Source organism: Dipodomys ordii, unplaced genomic scaffold (genome assembly GCF_000151885.1).
Source record: "Dipodomys ordii isolate 6190 unplaced genomic scaffold, Dord_2.0 Scaffold70, whole genome shotgun sequence".
Classification (NCBI taxonomy): domain Eukaryota; kingdom Metazoa; phylum Chordata; class Mammalia; order Rodentia; family Heteromyidae; genus Dipodomys; species Dipodomys ordii.
Window position 1 is genome coordinate 3,128,726 of NW_012267286.1, and position 15,787 is coordinate 3,144,512.

Sequence of the window (15,787 nt, forward strand, 5' to 3'; positions counted from 1 at the left end):
TCCCTCTCCCTTTCCCTTTCCTTTTCTCTTTCCGTCCCTCTCTGGACAATTTTCTAGCCAGGTGGTTTCAATTCTTTCATATAAAATGGCTGGCTTCCTACAGGGTGACAGATGGAAGTTACAAAGCCTCTTAAGATTTAGGCCCAGCAGTCAACCGACATCACTTTGTCAAGGACAAATTTAAAATGACAGACTAAAATGTACAGTAAAGACCCTTTACAATGGATAGGGTTATAACCCAAGATACATCCACAGGCAGGGTGACCTCTGCTAGTTATAGCCAGAGAATGAAGCTGCTTGAAGGAGCTGCAGAGCTCTCATTGGCTAGTAGCAGTAGGTACTCTGTTCAAGTTAGTCTAAAAGTTTACCATTACATCAACAATGACTTACAAGAAAAAAAATAGGCTTAAAGATAAATGAGGCTGTTTAACTAGATTGCTGTAATAGGCAAATCCTGGAATTACTGTCTGTGATCTCTTTGCTCATTGCCTCTCAGTGTATGTTAGATGCGTATGACAGTATATTTTTATTTCTGTGATCTATTTCCACCACTTCAACAAAATGCACTGTCACAGCAAGTCAAAGATGCAAATCAGGCTTGGGGATAAAGAACACAAACTTCACATCTTCATCAAGGAAGGGCATGTAGGTCCAGGGATGGGGGACATAATGAGAAATAAGTCCCCCACAGCCACTGCCCTAACCAAATCACTGCTGTGAAAATGCACGAGAAAAATAAAAATCTTCTCAGTCCATAACTTGTCTCTTTAATTTAAATGTGTTTTTTTAAGGAATTCCTATTGTCCATTCCTCAACACACACACACACACACACACACACACACACACACACACACACACACACACACTATGCTTAGATAAAATAATGTAAAAAAAAAGTAGGTTCCATTTCACTTATTTGGTTTATTACTAACTTTAAATATAGACAAATCAGATGTAAGAATGTAGTAGGGCTGAAATAAATATACAACATTTAGCTATTGGCTGGTTATTTATCAGTTCTTACTGATAACTGATGGTGTATTTTTAGTTTGCTCACTTTAGTTCATTCTTATGTTCTTTAAATAAGATACCAAGTTCCTGAATTTTTATGACTTCAAAAAATATGCAGGTGAGGTCATTTTTGCAATTCCAGACCTTTATCCTTATTTGGAGTGTTTATTCCATACTTAAATTTTTTTCCACACCAGTTTGCAGACTTTTGTGGGGAAGTTTTCTTTTTTCTTTTTTACTTCCTCTACTTTCCTGTCCCATCCCTCCTCCCTTCTCTCTCTCTCATTGTCTGTCTTTGTTCATTCGTTGTTTCATTCATGGCAGAATGGATGATACAGTCAAAGATTACCTATGGATAATAATCTTGAAGAAGGTATGTGTAATATGAACTTCAATCACCAAGCTTCATCAAAGCCCATCCAATGAGCTGTGATTTTTCATAACAGAGGACTGAGAGCAGTAAGGTTGATATGCCAGCAAAGAGTCTGTTCAGTGAAAAGCAGCAGGAACTGGAGATGCTTTGCCCATGTGATCTCAGGCTCGATTGTTTATAGTTCAGGTATTCTTGCTTCTCTCATCAGTCAGGAGGTTCTAAGGGACACATTCACGGCCACCTCTTTGGTACACTTGGCATGGGGTTACTTGTGGGGATGGAAGGAAAAATACTTAAATAAGTGAAACAAAAGATTTTGTAGTTGATCTGTACTCAGAGTTCCAACTGAACAAATATGGTGTTCGTGCAGTGAATAATCATTAGAAGATATCACTTTTGTCACATTACCTCTAAATCTATGTGTACAAATAGCCCATCCATTACTTAAAGTCTTCATTCACAAATATAGTCTAGATAACTAAGAATCTACATAGTAACTACATATTTGATATAACTAGCTTTCAACATATATATGAATCCATTAACAACTGTAGAGATCAATTTGTTTATATAGAGAATTAAAAGAGAAAAAAAATAATGGATTCTCTAGTATAAATCATAGGTTTTCAAAATAGGTCATTTTGTTTTGGCCTTGGGAAGAGAAGACTTCAATAAACAAGACTCTAAAGATTCCATGAAAATGTCTACTCTAGAGCAATTTTGTAACTAAGGAATTTTGTTGTTTCTGGATGGTAATTCTTAGATTGGCATCTGCTTCCAGAGTTCATTCACTTCAGTCTTTAAAGAATAGGAAGTTGGTGGTCTCTCTGAGGAGTACTCTGGAAAGGTTGTAAAGGTAGGCTAGGGGAAAACACTCTTGAAGCCACATCTTGCTGAAGTCTATGCCTGATTCTGTCCATTCTGCTTCCTGACCACCAAGATGAGAGGCATTCTCTCTACCACACCTTTCTTGTTGTGATGAACAGTGAACTCTAAAACATTGATGAGCAAAATAAATCTTTCCTCTTTTACTTCTCTTTGTATTTTCTCTCTCTCTCTCTCTCTCTCTGTGTGTGTGTGTGTGTGTGCGCGCGCGCCAAATCTGGCAAACAGCGAAAGATTAAGGCATACTCACTGCATATAAGCTATTACCCAAGCATAGAAAGAAATCTTATTGTTTTTAATCATGAATAATTAACACATAGCTACAACATAGTGCTGCCATTAATTCCCCCCTCCCATGGTAGATGGAATTCTACACTGATAGAATGTAAAAAAAATAAATGGAACATGAAGGAGTTGCTCAGGAAAAGGGCTTTTAAATGACTCACATCTAGAATTATTTGGCCAGGAGAGAAGAGAAAAAAAGAGAAATAAATGAAGAACCTCTTACCCACCAGAGAAAGCTTAGACTGTCAAGAAGATTACAAGTAATAACTAAAGTTGACAAAGAAACTGAATAGCTTTTTCTCCGGGTATTAAAAAATATATACATAACATTTTCTAAATGACACCAGCCCTTTTTCATAGAAACAAAAAGTCATAAGAAATCAGATATCATTGATGAACAGTGGCTCTGTAGCTATATTTATGGTTTGAATCAGGCCTTTCATCATAACAAATTATAAATAAAATATGAAGCCTTCACTTCATATGTTGGTAGCCAAATGCACACACAATACAGACCTAAATTATTTTTCACTTGATATATTGAATTCAGGTCTGATAAGAAAGAAGTGCTATTTTGAAATTGCATAGACTCGTTTTAATGGAGGCTGATGTGAGAAAAATAGAAATAGTTTCAAAAAGAGGGCAGAGTTCATCAAACCCAGTGGAATTTTAAAGCATCTCTAAGAGAATGAAGCTGAAGGTTTCATCAGCTGATGCTGATGATGTTAAATGTTCTCAGTGGCTATCAGCCTGACTTTTAGAAAGCCAGGCTTTGGGAAGGAATATAAGCCATACTGTGATTTACAAGGCCAATATGGAAAGGCCAGCATTGAGGCAGTTTCCAACATTAGATTTTCCCAGTGTGTTATTGCAAAGATTTCAATGTCTATTTTATCTCCATCCCTTAAAAACAGTGGACATTAGAGCTTTAAAGTGGTCATTTTGTGATGTTAAAAAAGGGTATTTTAAACAATTGTTATAGTGTTTAACAAATGTGTTACATTTCATATAGCCTGTGTATGTATGTGACACATGCAAAGGATGTTAGCAACTGTTACACATGAGTATATGGTTATTTCATATGTTCAACTAGATAAATGTTAGCGAGGCACTAATGGCTCATGGTTGTAATACTACATACTCAAAAGCCGATCTGAGGACCTTGGTTTAAAGTGAGCCCAGGCAAAAGTCCAGGAGACTCTATCTCCAATTGACTAGATCAAAAGCTAGACTGGAGGTGTGGCTCAAGCAGTAAGGCACCAGGCTGGAGCAGAAAATGTCAAGTGCGAATTCAAGACCTTGAGTACCAGCACACACGTGCATGCACGTGCTCACACACACACGCACACACACACACTAAATGTGTGTAAATGATATATTAAACAAATAATATATATATTGTATAATATATGTAAAATGCTTTTGAATTCATGTTAGTATGCTTATATGCATATCTGTGTTTATAATCAATAGGAGAAGCTCACGTATATATAATGTCAAGTTCATTGTAAATGAGCTTTACGGACACTTTATATATATTCATCAATTCTTTCAAAATTATAGGGTAACAAATACCATTATCCTTCGCCTTTCACTAACGGCAGCTGAAGAATACAGAGAGCAAACAACTTGCTCAAAACCACATACATTGTACCATGTTCCTGGGATTTAATCCCTGGAAGTCTGTCAACATGCCATACTCCTAACTACTTCAAGAAGATACTTCAAAATTTTATTTTCAAATAAATTATGAGCAGCAGTGCATCGTCAGTGACTTGCTAACAAATTTTACAATGCTAAAGCATTGTTTACTCCAAAACATCTTACCAGAAATTGAATTGACTGTGTATGTGCATGTGTGTGTGTGTGTTTGTGTTTGTGTGTGTGTTGCCCCTTGACTAGTTGTATGGGAGAAGTTTTTAAAGGCAAATTAAGAACTTTTTAAAAGAGAGATTAATTATTAAGGAACATGTACTTTCTATCCACTTAGTCTCAAAGCTGTTTTTATTTCTCCATTCCTAAAGCGAATTATAGATCCAGAAATACATTTAAACATGCTATTCCCTTGGAGAATCAGGGGCTCATTTTTTTCTAACAGGGGCTGTTTGGAGTTTTACAGCATCATTCGAGGATCCTACAAAATTTTAAATATGGGCAGATGGCCAGTGGAGACGATTGGGAAGTATAGGCAAAGCAGCCCGGCCTGCCCCATCCTGTAGGGAATGGTTTTGAGGGCCTTATATGAGCCAAAGGATATTCACCCCATGCCTATATAAACAATTCCCCATCTCCCTGCCTCCATAAACATTTTTCCCTGTTCTTCAGAGCCTGAGTAGGTCTTTTCTCAGATCCTGCACAATACATTTTGGTACCATTCATTGTCAATTAAATATCTCCTGTAATATTATACATACTACTGCCTCATTTTCCACTAACATATTTTAATTTGAATGTGTGTGTGTGTGTGTGTGTGTGTGTGTGTGTGTGTAGATATGGAGTGTAGGCTGCTAATGAAGACTGTACTCAGTACCTTGAGCTCTTGCCTGGTTTTTTCATTAAAGGCTGGTGCTCTACCTCCTATGCCATACTTCCACATCCAGCCTTTTGCTGGGTAATTGGAGAGTCTCATGGTTTTTTCTGCTAGTGATGGTTTCAAACCACAATTTTTCAAATCTCAGCATCTTGAGAAGGTAAGATTAAAAACAAGCCATTTGTGCTCAGCTAATGATTTGAATTGTTGTTTAGCAATAATAAATTTTACTTCCTCCAACAGCCCACAAAGTATAACAAAAAGTATTTGTTGATATGGTTGAAACTTAGTGATATCAATAAGAAATTCATGCAGGGTGTTCATGGCTCCTGTGTGTAATCCTAGCTACTCAGGAGGTTGAGATCTGAGGATCACAGTTCAAAGCCATTCTGGGCAGGAAAGTCCGTGAGACTCAGATCTACAATAAACCACCAGAAAACCCGAAGTGGCACTGTGGCTCAAGTGGTAGAGCACTAGCCTTGAGCTGAAGAGCTGAGGGACAATGCCCAGGCCCAGAGTTCAAACACCATGACCAACAAAAACAAAATAAAAGGATTTCATTAAACAAGTGCATAAGTAAAGAAGGTATATTTATGTAACATAAAATTCTGTCATAGACATTTACATCATATTAAATGATATGTTATGTATAACACATATGTCACATATAATGACTTGTATGTGTCATATCTGATATGGAATATAAGAAGTATAATATTGTTATTATATAGTATATATTATATTTCAGTAATAAGATATGTATTAAATATAAATCATGCTTTATTTTATTTGAGACAATAATATAGATAGCATTAATTTATAATCTATTTTATAATGAAACTGATGTATAACAGAATATAACTAAAATATGTACAACATATAATGTAATATACAATTTGATGATATATGATTATATCATATATATTTTATAATTGACTTCTCATATCTTTTATATATTTGATAAGATACTATACCTATACTATATATTGTGATGTGCATACTATGTGTATAAAAATATTATAACATAATACATAATATAATCTCTAATAATTACTTTTATGCTATATAATGTAGTTAAATATAATAAATTATATAAATACAATATGTAAAATTAATGTAAAAATTATTGTGTATAATACATGAAAATGCATAAGATAATTACTAATATTATAAACAAATATGCAATATAAATGCAATGTATCATGTGCTGTGTAAATTAAAATATTATATAAAATTATAATTATTATATATTGCACAATATATTATTCATACTATAATTTATGTATTAAATACATTATACATAACATGCTATCTATTATCTATATATAACATGCTTAATATTAACTATATATTATGTTACATTCTCTATATTACATGTCATTTATTCATTTTATATTGAATATGATATATATGTGTATTATTACACATATCATCATAAAATAATATATAATAACTATATAAAATTGTGGTGAATATATTAAAGATTATAATTGATTAATATTAAATAGCATAAATATAATTATATGATTATTAATATGATAGATAATTATTTGATAAATATATGTGATATATAATACCTATTTTAAAACATATTATATGCTATCAGTGAGATGTATTATATTGCATATTATTTATGAAATATATTAATTTCAAAATGTATCATATATAGTAAAGTATAATAATGCTATTATATATTACAATATATAATGTAATAAAATAGGCTAATGCAACATTTTATAGTATACATATTACTTAATATATAACAATTAATAATATATATTATATAATATGTAGTATTATTACTATTATATAAAATAGTACATATATGGTATGTAATATATATTTACTTATATATGACATATAATGAATAAAATACATCATATATTTTTAAATAAATACATATTTCTTATAATATAGACATATATATATGTATATATGGGGTTTGATCTCTAGGCCTGGACACTGTCTCTCAGCCATTCAACTCAAGGATAGTGCTCTACCATTTGAGCCACGGTGCTACTTCCGGTTTTCTGAGTGGTTTATTGGAGATAAGAGTCTCATGGCCTTTCCTGCTCCGGCAGGCTTTGAACCTTGATCCTCAGAGCTCAGCCTCCTGAGTAGCTAGAATTAAAGATATGAGCCAACCATGCCCAGCTATAATATAATTTAATAAAATATATCATATAGTACATATATGAGGTATACTATGTGTAACATATGATATAATACATGTATGCTATATCATATGTATATATGTTAATATATTATCAACAATATACATTAATAGCATACAATATATATTAATACAATATAATTACAATAAATTCTACATTATATAATTAAGCATATTTGTCACACTATATTATATATTATACAATACATAAGGCATATTATATATTAATTTTTATTTTCTTTTAAAATCCTGTACAGAGGGGTTACAGTTACATATTTTGCCAAGTTTGTTACCATCTCCTTTTTTTTTCTCCTACTATCCCTTCCTTCCTCCACCTCCCCCACTCATTCTCCCCAAAGTTGTAAAGTTCATTTCCAATATAGTGTCTCATGAGTATCATTGTTGCAATGGGTCATCCAGTGTCCTTGTCTCAGCATTTTGTTATTCCCCTTCCCCTTCCCAAATTAGATAAATGTGTATACAAGATGCAGGGCACTGGAATCAGATTCAGTGAACAAGGGTATGCCAGAGGAGGAAGAACATACAAAAGAAACAAAAATACAATCACAAGAACAACAAAGAAAAACCTCTTATATCCATATCTTGGGGTTCATTTTGCTTAGCATTAGCTTATATATTATCTTATATATCTATTATCCTAGACATAAAACAGGAAGGAAGGGAGGAAGGGAGGAAGGAAGGAAGAAAAGGAGGGAGGAAGGAAGGAAAGAAAGAAGGAAGGAAGGAAGGAAGACAGGAGGAGAGGAAGGGAGGTAGGGAAAGCAAACAGGCAGGCTAGGCCATATAAAAGATCACATGACTTAATGATAACCCTGGCCTTCACCCTGCACACTGCTAAAAATTCGGCCACTAGGACAGTTCATTATCATACAGTGTTTTATGCACCTGTTTAGTACTCAACAAATGCTTGTTGAATTAGGAAGCAATGGAATTGTGTGTGTGTGTGTGTGTGTGTGTGTGTGTGTGTGTGTGTGTGTGTGTCTGGGAAGGGTATGGGCATTAATTCAAGGAAAGCTACTTTTATCAGACACTGTGAGAAGTATGTCATGTCACTAAACAAGGAAATTCTTGCAATATTCAAAACCACTTGCTTGTAACTATCCATGGTCTGAACATCTTTTAGAAAGAGGGAAAACATGGTAAAGGACTTTGAGGAAAAATCAGACAGGGAGAATAGAAAAACTGGTTATGTAAAACCATGATTAAATTACAAAAGATGCCTTATCAGTGTGTCACATGGATGTTCCCTTGTCAGTGTGATTATTCCAAGAGATAAAACTTGGAAACCACTTGGAATTACATTATTTTAATCTTTTTCTTCTTAATAAAAAATTACTTGACAATAAAAAAGAGAAAAAAAATTAAAAACTACTTGATGCCAAAACAATAAATCAGGCCTGCATGCTTGTCATTATACTGTTTCTAGTATGATTCCAGAGTATAATTTCATAAATTTATCCTTTATCTCAGTATGCTGAGCTAAAACTACAAAGTTATAATAAAAATGATGTAAATTAAATTTTAAAGAGGATAAAATATTTATTGTTGTACATAAAAATATTTTACCTGAATGCTATACTTTAAAAATTTATAAATTTGTAGTCCATTAAATGCCATCTCGATTAGCATCTAAATATATCATTAGAGTTCTGAAATAAGAGATTTGTGCTTAAGTATAGGTACATTATTATTCTAATACCCTTTCTCTTTTGCCAGTAATTGGAGTTACAAGTACCAATCCTGAGGAATCAAAAACACATTCTATCAAGCACTGAGAGACTGTAACCTTTTTAGCATTTTTTAGTTTTTTAAGTTTTAGCAATTTTTAACTCACATTTATTTATTTTTCCTTTTTTGAGTGTTGGGGCTTGAACTCAGGGCCTGGATACTATCCCTTAGATTTTTTTGCTCAGGGCTGATACCTACAACTTTAGCCACAGCTTTACTTTTGGCTCATGTGTGTGTGTGTGTGTGTGTGTCCGTGCGTGCGCGCGCGTGCACGTGCACGCACGCCTAAGGACTTTCCTGTCTGGGCTGGCTTTGAACTGTGATCCTCAGATTTCAGCCTCCTGCCTAGCTAGCATTATAGGTGTGAGTCACTGGTGCCTAGCTGTAATTTTCATATTTTATTCTTATATAATATAGATTCCTTTGAATACTCAAACTTAGATACATCTATTAAATTCTTCGATATTGCCTAAATAATAATGGCGATTAAAATATTTAATTGAACTTTGACCTATATACAACCCCCAAGTGTACATTTCTTAGATGCCTAGCTGCATCTCATGCAACAACTAAGGGCAATCTTGGGACACACCAACTCCATCCTTGGAATGGCTTTCTGAACTTCCCCTTCACACTGTGCTCTTTTCTATAGTTTTCCCATTGGACTTCTCTTGTTCCCTCATTCCCTTGCTGTTTGGTTTGACACGTTGCTTGGCTGCCATCCTAGATCCAGAATTTTGGCTACATCCCAAGACTTGAAATTATAGCTTTTCTTCCTAAGCTCAAATAACCTATAAAGAACACTTGTAAAAAATGACTACAGTCCTTCTACAATGTGGCACACTCCTAATATGAAAGGTAGCTAATATTTGAACAGGCCTGGCCATAGAGTGAATACAAGATACTGTAGAGTTGGCATATGTATAAGGGAAGATGCCCCACTCTTGGCCTGCTGTTGAACAAAAGGGTAGCATCTGAGCCCTTGGCCAGCTCCAGGCTTCCCCATGTACCACCTGCTACAGAAATTCTGTTTCTGTAAGTGCTTGCTTCAATACATCTCAGGTGCCAGACACTTCCACTGTCAAAAATCCTTTTCTTGAATAGTAAGAAAAATCAGACACCAGATATACCACACATCACATTCACAAAGGTGAACTGGTTCACCTCCAAAATAAAAAGTTTACCCTCAAAAGCCAAGATTTTAAAATTTGGACATCACCCAGTGTAAAAAATGTTTTTTTTAGTCCTTTACACACATACACATGCACTCACACACACACATCAAATGTTCACACACAGACGCTCAGGGTACATGAACTCAAGCAATAATTGAGAAAAGTTCGTAACAAAATCCTTAGGCCTTCAATGTCAATAACCTGACCAGCTAGAACTGCTTGGAAGAAAAGATACAAGATAAAAAAAAAGTTGATCATGAAATCAATAGTTTCCATATGTGGAAAACAGGGAGAAAGAAAACTTTGAGCTTGGACTTGAAACTTTTATCTCTTTCTCTGGCCATGTGCTGGTATATTCCAAACACTTTGAAGACTGCATGGAGGAGAAAGTAATGACTGACTGGAAGCTGGAATTTCATGTGCTTCATTCATTCATTCATTCATTCATTCATCAATGGTACTTTGAGCTTACACTGAATTCTGGGAACACCAATGTCACCGCCTTCCTGGGGCCTACATTCTCATGCAGGAGACACACAAATGTAATATGTAGGTTTAAATCACATGGCAGTGCAAAGTATGGAGAAAAATATCAAATATCAGACAAGAGTGTCGCAGGCGCTATGTTCATAAGGGTGTCTGAGGAAGTTGTTTCTTAGGAGATAACACTGAATAGAGACCAGAATGAGATAAATGGGAGGCAAAGAGTAATGCAGGGAGATTCAGGCCGAGGTAGAATGAACGTGAAAATCCAAAGACAAAAACATGCCAGGAGGATCCAGAGAATAATAACAATAATTAATAACCTTCATCATCATCATCATCATCAGTAAATGACCAAAACATCTACAACATGGAGTGAAAGCTGAGACATAGTGGAAATTATCTCTGAAAGGCAAAACCAAGACCAGATCATCTACAAACCCTAGGAAGCTGTAGTTTAGTTTGGATTTTTTTTCTCTAAATCTCATCAGAAGTTACTGTGGGGAGATTCAATTATTCATCCCATTATTTCTCTGGACTGTAGTAGGATTATAGATCTATATTATTGTTCACATTGTTTTGAAACTCCCATCCACAGGTGGAGTATATTTCCCCATACCTATAAGGCATGTTACTTACTTTGCCCAAGGGAATGTAGCAAGTTTGACAGAGAGGCTGTAAATTTGCTCACATGGGCTGTGTGGCCTAGACATTAGGCAAGACTTCGGCATAATTACCACTTAAGGAATGGTGATTAATGCCCCTTCACATGGGATCTCAGAATAAGACCATCGGAACACAATAGAGCTCATCTTAATGCCTTGAAACAGAGCAATACCAAGCTAACATGTTGGTGGTAAGAATGGATGCTAACTATAGAAAACCACTGAAAGTCAGGATAGTTTATAAAACAGAATTATTGAAACAAGAACAACTGACACATCATAACAGTTTCAATCAAAGGAATATATGTAGAGAGAGAGGGGGAGAGAGAGAGGAGAGAGAATATAGAATCTATATATAAAATAGAGGGAATGTATAGAATATCTATATATGGAATATATAGAATATACTGAGTTCTGGGAACACCTACATATATATATATATATATATATATATATATATATATATATATATATATATATATATATATATATATATTCTCTCTCCTTATAGATAGATATATAGATAGAGTGAGAGAGATCTATATATAGATATAGATCTATCAGAGAGACAGAGAATATGAATGTGTGGGTGTTCCCACCAGTTCTGGGGGCTTGAACTCAGGTCCTCATGCTCTTGACTATTTTTTCCAAGGCTGGTGCTCTACCCTTTGAGCAACACCTCCATTTCTGGCTTTTTGCTAGTTACTTAGAGGTAAATGTATCTTAGATTTCTCTTCCCAGGCTTCAAACTGGGATCCTCCTATCCTAATCTCCTGAGTAGCTAGCTAGTCTGAATTATATGTTTACAACACTTTCTTGTGACAGCCTTGTAGAGAGCACAGAAGACAGAGAAGAGAGGGAATTGGAGACTCATTTACAGGTTGGTGGAAGAATCCAGGTGAGGGCAAGCAATGGGTTTAGGCCAGGTGAAAGGTGTGTTGTTGCCAGGGTTTGTTGAACACTCAATGTGAAATATAAAGGAGATAAAGGAGTGATAATAACTTTGGCCTTGCAGAAAATTTATTACCCAGTTTGTTATTCTATCCATCCCAGCCCTGCTTCCTCATTTCTAAGCATAAAAATCAGCATATAAAGTGTTGTTGTCAACTGCCATATATCCAGGGACATGGTTGTTGTAGAAGCCAACCAAGTCTCTTTGGGCAGCCAGGTGGAAACAAAAGCGTCTTAAAGAAGCCTAGAACTGAACAGGGAGATTTTTTTCTTTAATATCTCATAACAAACTTTATAATTGTCTGTTTTTTCCTCAAAACAAAGCTAAATCAAGATGCTTTGGTCTGGCACATAATTACCATCTTCAGAAATCACTGATTTGGTGTTTTTTTCTATTTTACAACTCATACTGAGGTTTTGTGGGTTTTCCTATGTTATACCCAGGCTTACTCTGTCAGATTCTGGGACATTTCTCTCCCATTCTAAATGGACACCTGTGTTTGTGTGCCTACAATGGTCCAGTCCAGAGTACACACCGATTTCACAACCAGGCTTTTGCCCCAAATCTGTTATCTTTCCTAGCCCATGTCAGAAAATATTAGGGCCTCCAGAGGGCAGCTCACCTCCCTCTGTCCACTCTGTCATCAGCCTTAGAACCAAGCCAGTCTCAGGAGTCAGAGCCTGGCTCATGTCACAACCATGAAAATTTCTTTTCTGCCTAATGGACACCAATGCAGAGCCTTCCCCGGGGAAATGGCTAGTGAGTAATGATAGTCTCTAAGACTTGTGCATTTATGGTTCTCTCTCTCCTACAATTTTTCCACCTCTGACAGATGCATTATCTCATAGGAACCTCATTCACCATCTGCATGCATGTATAGCTGATTTTGGAGTTCCTGTGTCTATTGTGCTACTGGGGCCATAAATTAACATCTTTGTGCCTTCTTTCTTGCAGAGATTACAGTGAAGGAAGGCCAGTAGGTACTGCCATTGATGAGATTATTTTTATTTATCTCCGACATCTACCTCACATCATAGTAAATCAAGCTCTTTTTACTGTTGTACCTTTTGACAGAGTCAAACCAGATTTTAAGATATCTAATCCCCATGTACCATCCCAGGAAGAGAGCTGGTTGAATATAACAAAGAATTATAATAAAAACTGGTCCCCAAAGCTCAGGGCTATTCAAAATACACAACATTAATGTAAGAAATGACAGCCAAACAGTCATTGAATTCATGAAAATCCTAAGAAACTCAAGAGTATTCAAAATAAATTGCATTTTGGCACCAGGAATTTAAACAGAAATCTCTTAGGAAAGAGCTTAGTATTGTCTGTAAGAGGGATATATTTCCTACATTTTAAGAAGAAATCTCACAAATAGGGAAGATTTACTTCTGCGGAGTTTTTTGTGTGGTTTTTGTTTGTTTTTAATAGCCAATAAGCACTAGGTAAATATGTACCTTATTGGTGCATATTTCTCACCTTATTGGTGAGAAAACTGTTCTTGTTCTTATATCCTTTGGGAAATTCAAGCATGCCACCATAGACAATTGAATCCACGTTTGGTGATGATAATAAGCAGGTCAAAAGTTACACAATGCAATTACACTATTTAAAGAACTGACTGTAGATATACTACTTGAATCATAATTCCCTTTGTGTCCTAGAAAACATGGACCACTTTGTACTTGTAGTACATCAGATGTCACAAAAACTATGTGGCTCTAAATGTCTCATCTAGAATCATAAGCATCTCAATAAAATAAGGCACTACTATCATCATATTCTTAGGAAACAGTTTTGCTAAAAAACATAGTGTTGGGTAGGCATAGCAGCATACTGTTATAATCCTAGTATTAGGCTGAGAAGGGGGAAATTCAAGTTCAAAGCCATCCTGAATTGTATAGCAAGACTCTGCCTCAAAAACTCTTATTGCCTTATCCTAGATGAGAAAGAAGAGATGACTTTTCAATGTCTTTGAATAAAGGCGAACCATATGTAATCAGCCCTTACTATTAAATGGTCAGGGTGTGTGGATATGGAATGGTTCCTCTGTTAGCTCCAGTAGGACTGTGAGCAAGTTTCCCTTCTTCCCTCTATGTCCCATTGCTTCTCTGGTGATGAGCTGTTGTGCTTTGAAGTGATGAGCTGTTGTGTTCTGAAGATTTCAGAATGCAGGCAGTCCAGGGATGTGTCAGCATCTTTGAACTTTTTCTAAAAATATTTGACTCTTACCATAAAGAAATGACTACATGATGACAAAATAGCCATATGGTTTGGATGTGGCTTGTCCCTCAAGGGTTGGAAGAACCTTTAGCAGATGAAGCACAGTAGTAACATCACTACTATGCTTTACATCACTGGATCCATGCCTTTGGCAAGGACTAGGGGGGCCTTTTGTTTGCTGCAAAAGCCTAAGCCCCACCAGACTCTCTCTGGCTTCCTGATTGGGATTGTGCATTTGCTACATGGTGCATGGGACTTCACAGCCATTGATTTGCTGTTGAATTTCCAGAATGTAAGAGTGTCATACACTGCTTCTCTTCAAGAATGGCCTAGTCCAGCGAGTCGCTGAAATGACAAGAAGCTAATGCAATATCAGACAAGCAGATTATTTTAAAATTCTGTTTTAGAAAACAAAAAGTAAGAATGCCTAATATATTTGCTTAAGAGCTCTTCAGAATCAATATACAAATGGGGAAATATGTTTTAACACATGTAAAATGTATACCCCACCTCTCTTTCTAATCGTCTATCAAATGCTTCTATCCATATGGCCCTCAGTTCCTCCATCCCAACCTGCGAACCAGAGCTAGTGTTTCACCATGAATAAAGTCTCTGTCTCTGTCTCTGTCTGTCTGTCTGTCTGCTTTTCTCTCTCTGTCTCTGTCTCTGTTTCTCTCTGTGTGTCTCTGTCTGTCTGTCTGTCTCTCTCTCTCTCTCTCTCTCTCTGTCTCTCTGTGAAATGTTTATTTTTTACTATGTATCTCAGGTTAGGCTGAAACTCACTGTCTTCCACCCCTACCTCAGCATCCTAAGTGCTGGGATTATAGACATGCACCACTATGCCATACAAAGTCTTCTTACTAAATTTTGCATCTTAATTTATTTTACTTCATCAGGTAACTCAAAGAGGTCTGGGGTTTGAAGCCAGCCCGGGTGGGAAAATCTTTGAGACTCTTATCTCAAATTAATCACAGAAAAGGTTGGAAATGAAGTTTTGTCTGAAGTGATAGAGTGTTAGCATCATGCAAAAGGAACTCAGGGACAGCGCCCATGCCCAGAGTTCAAGCTCCAGGACTGAGAAAGAAAGAAAAAGGAGAGAAAAAAAGAAAACTTCTTCAACAGAGTCCCTATCACCTTTCCTTTCTCCCCAGCCTATCTAGCACACCTTCCCGAATTATCGTCTGCAGTGATGGCCTTATGATATCATTGGCTAACTTCAAATCAGACTTCATTAACTCCTTGTTGGATAAACTCAAGTCATTCAATAACCAGTTG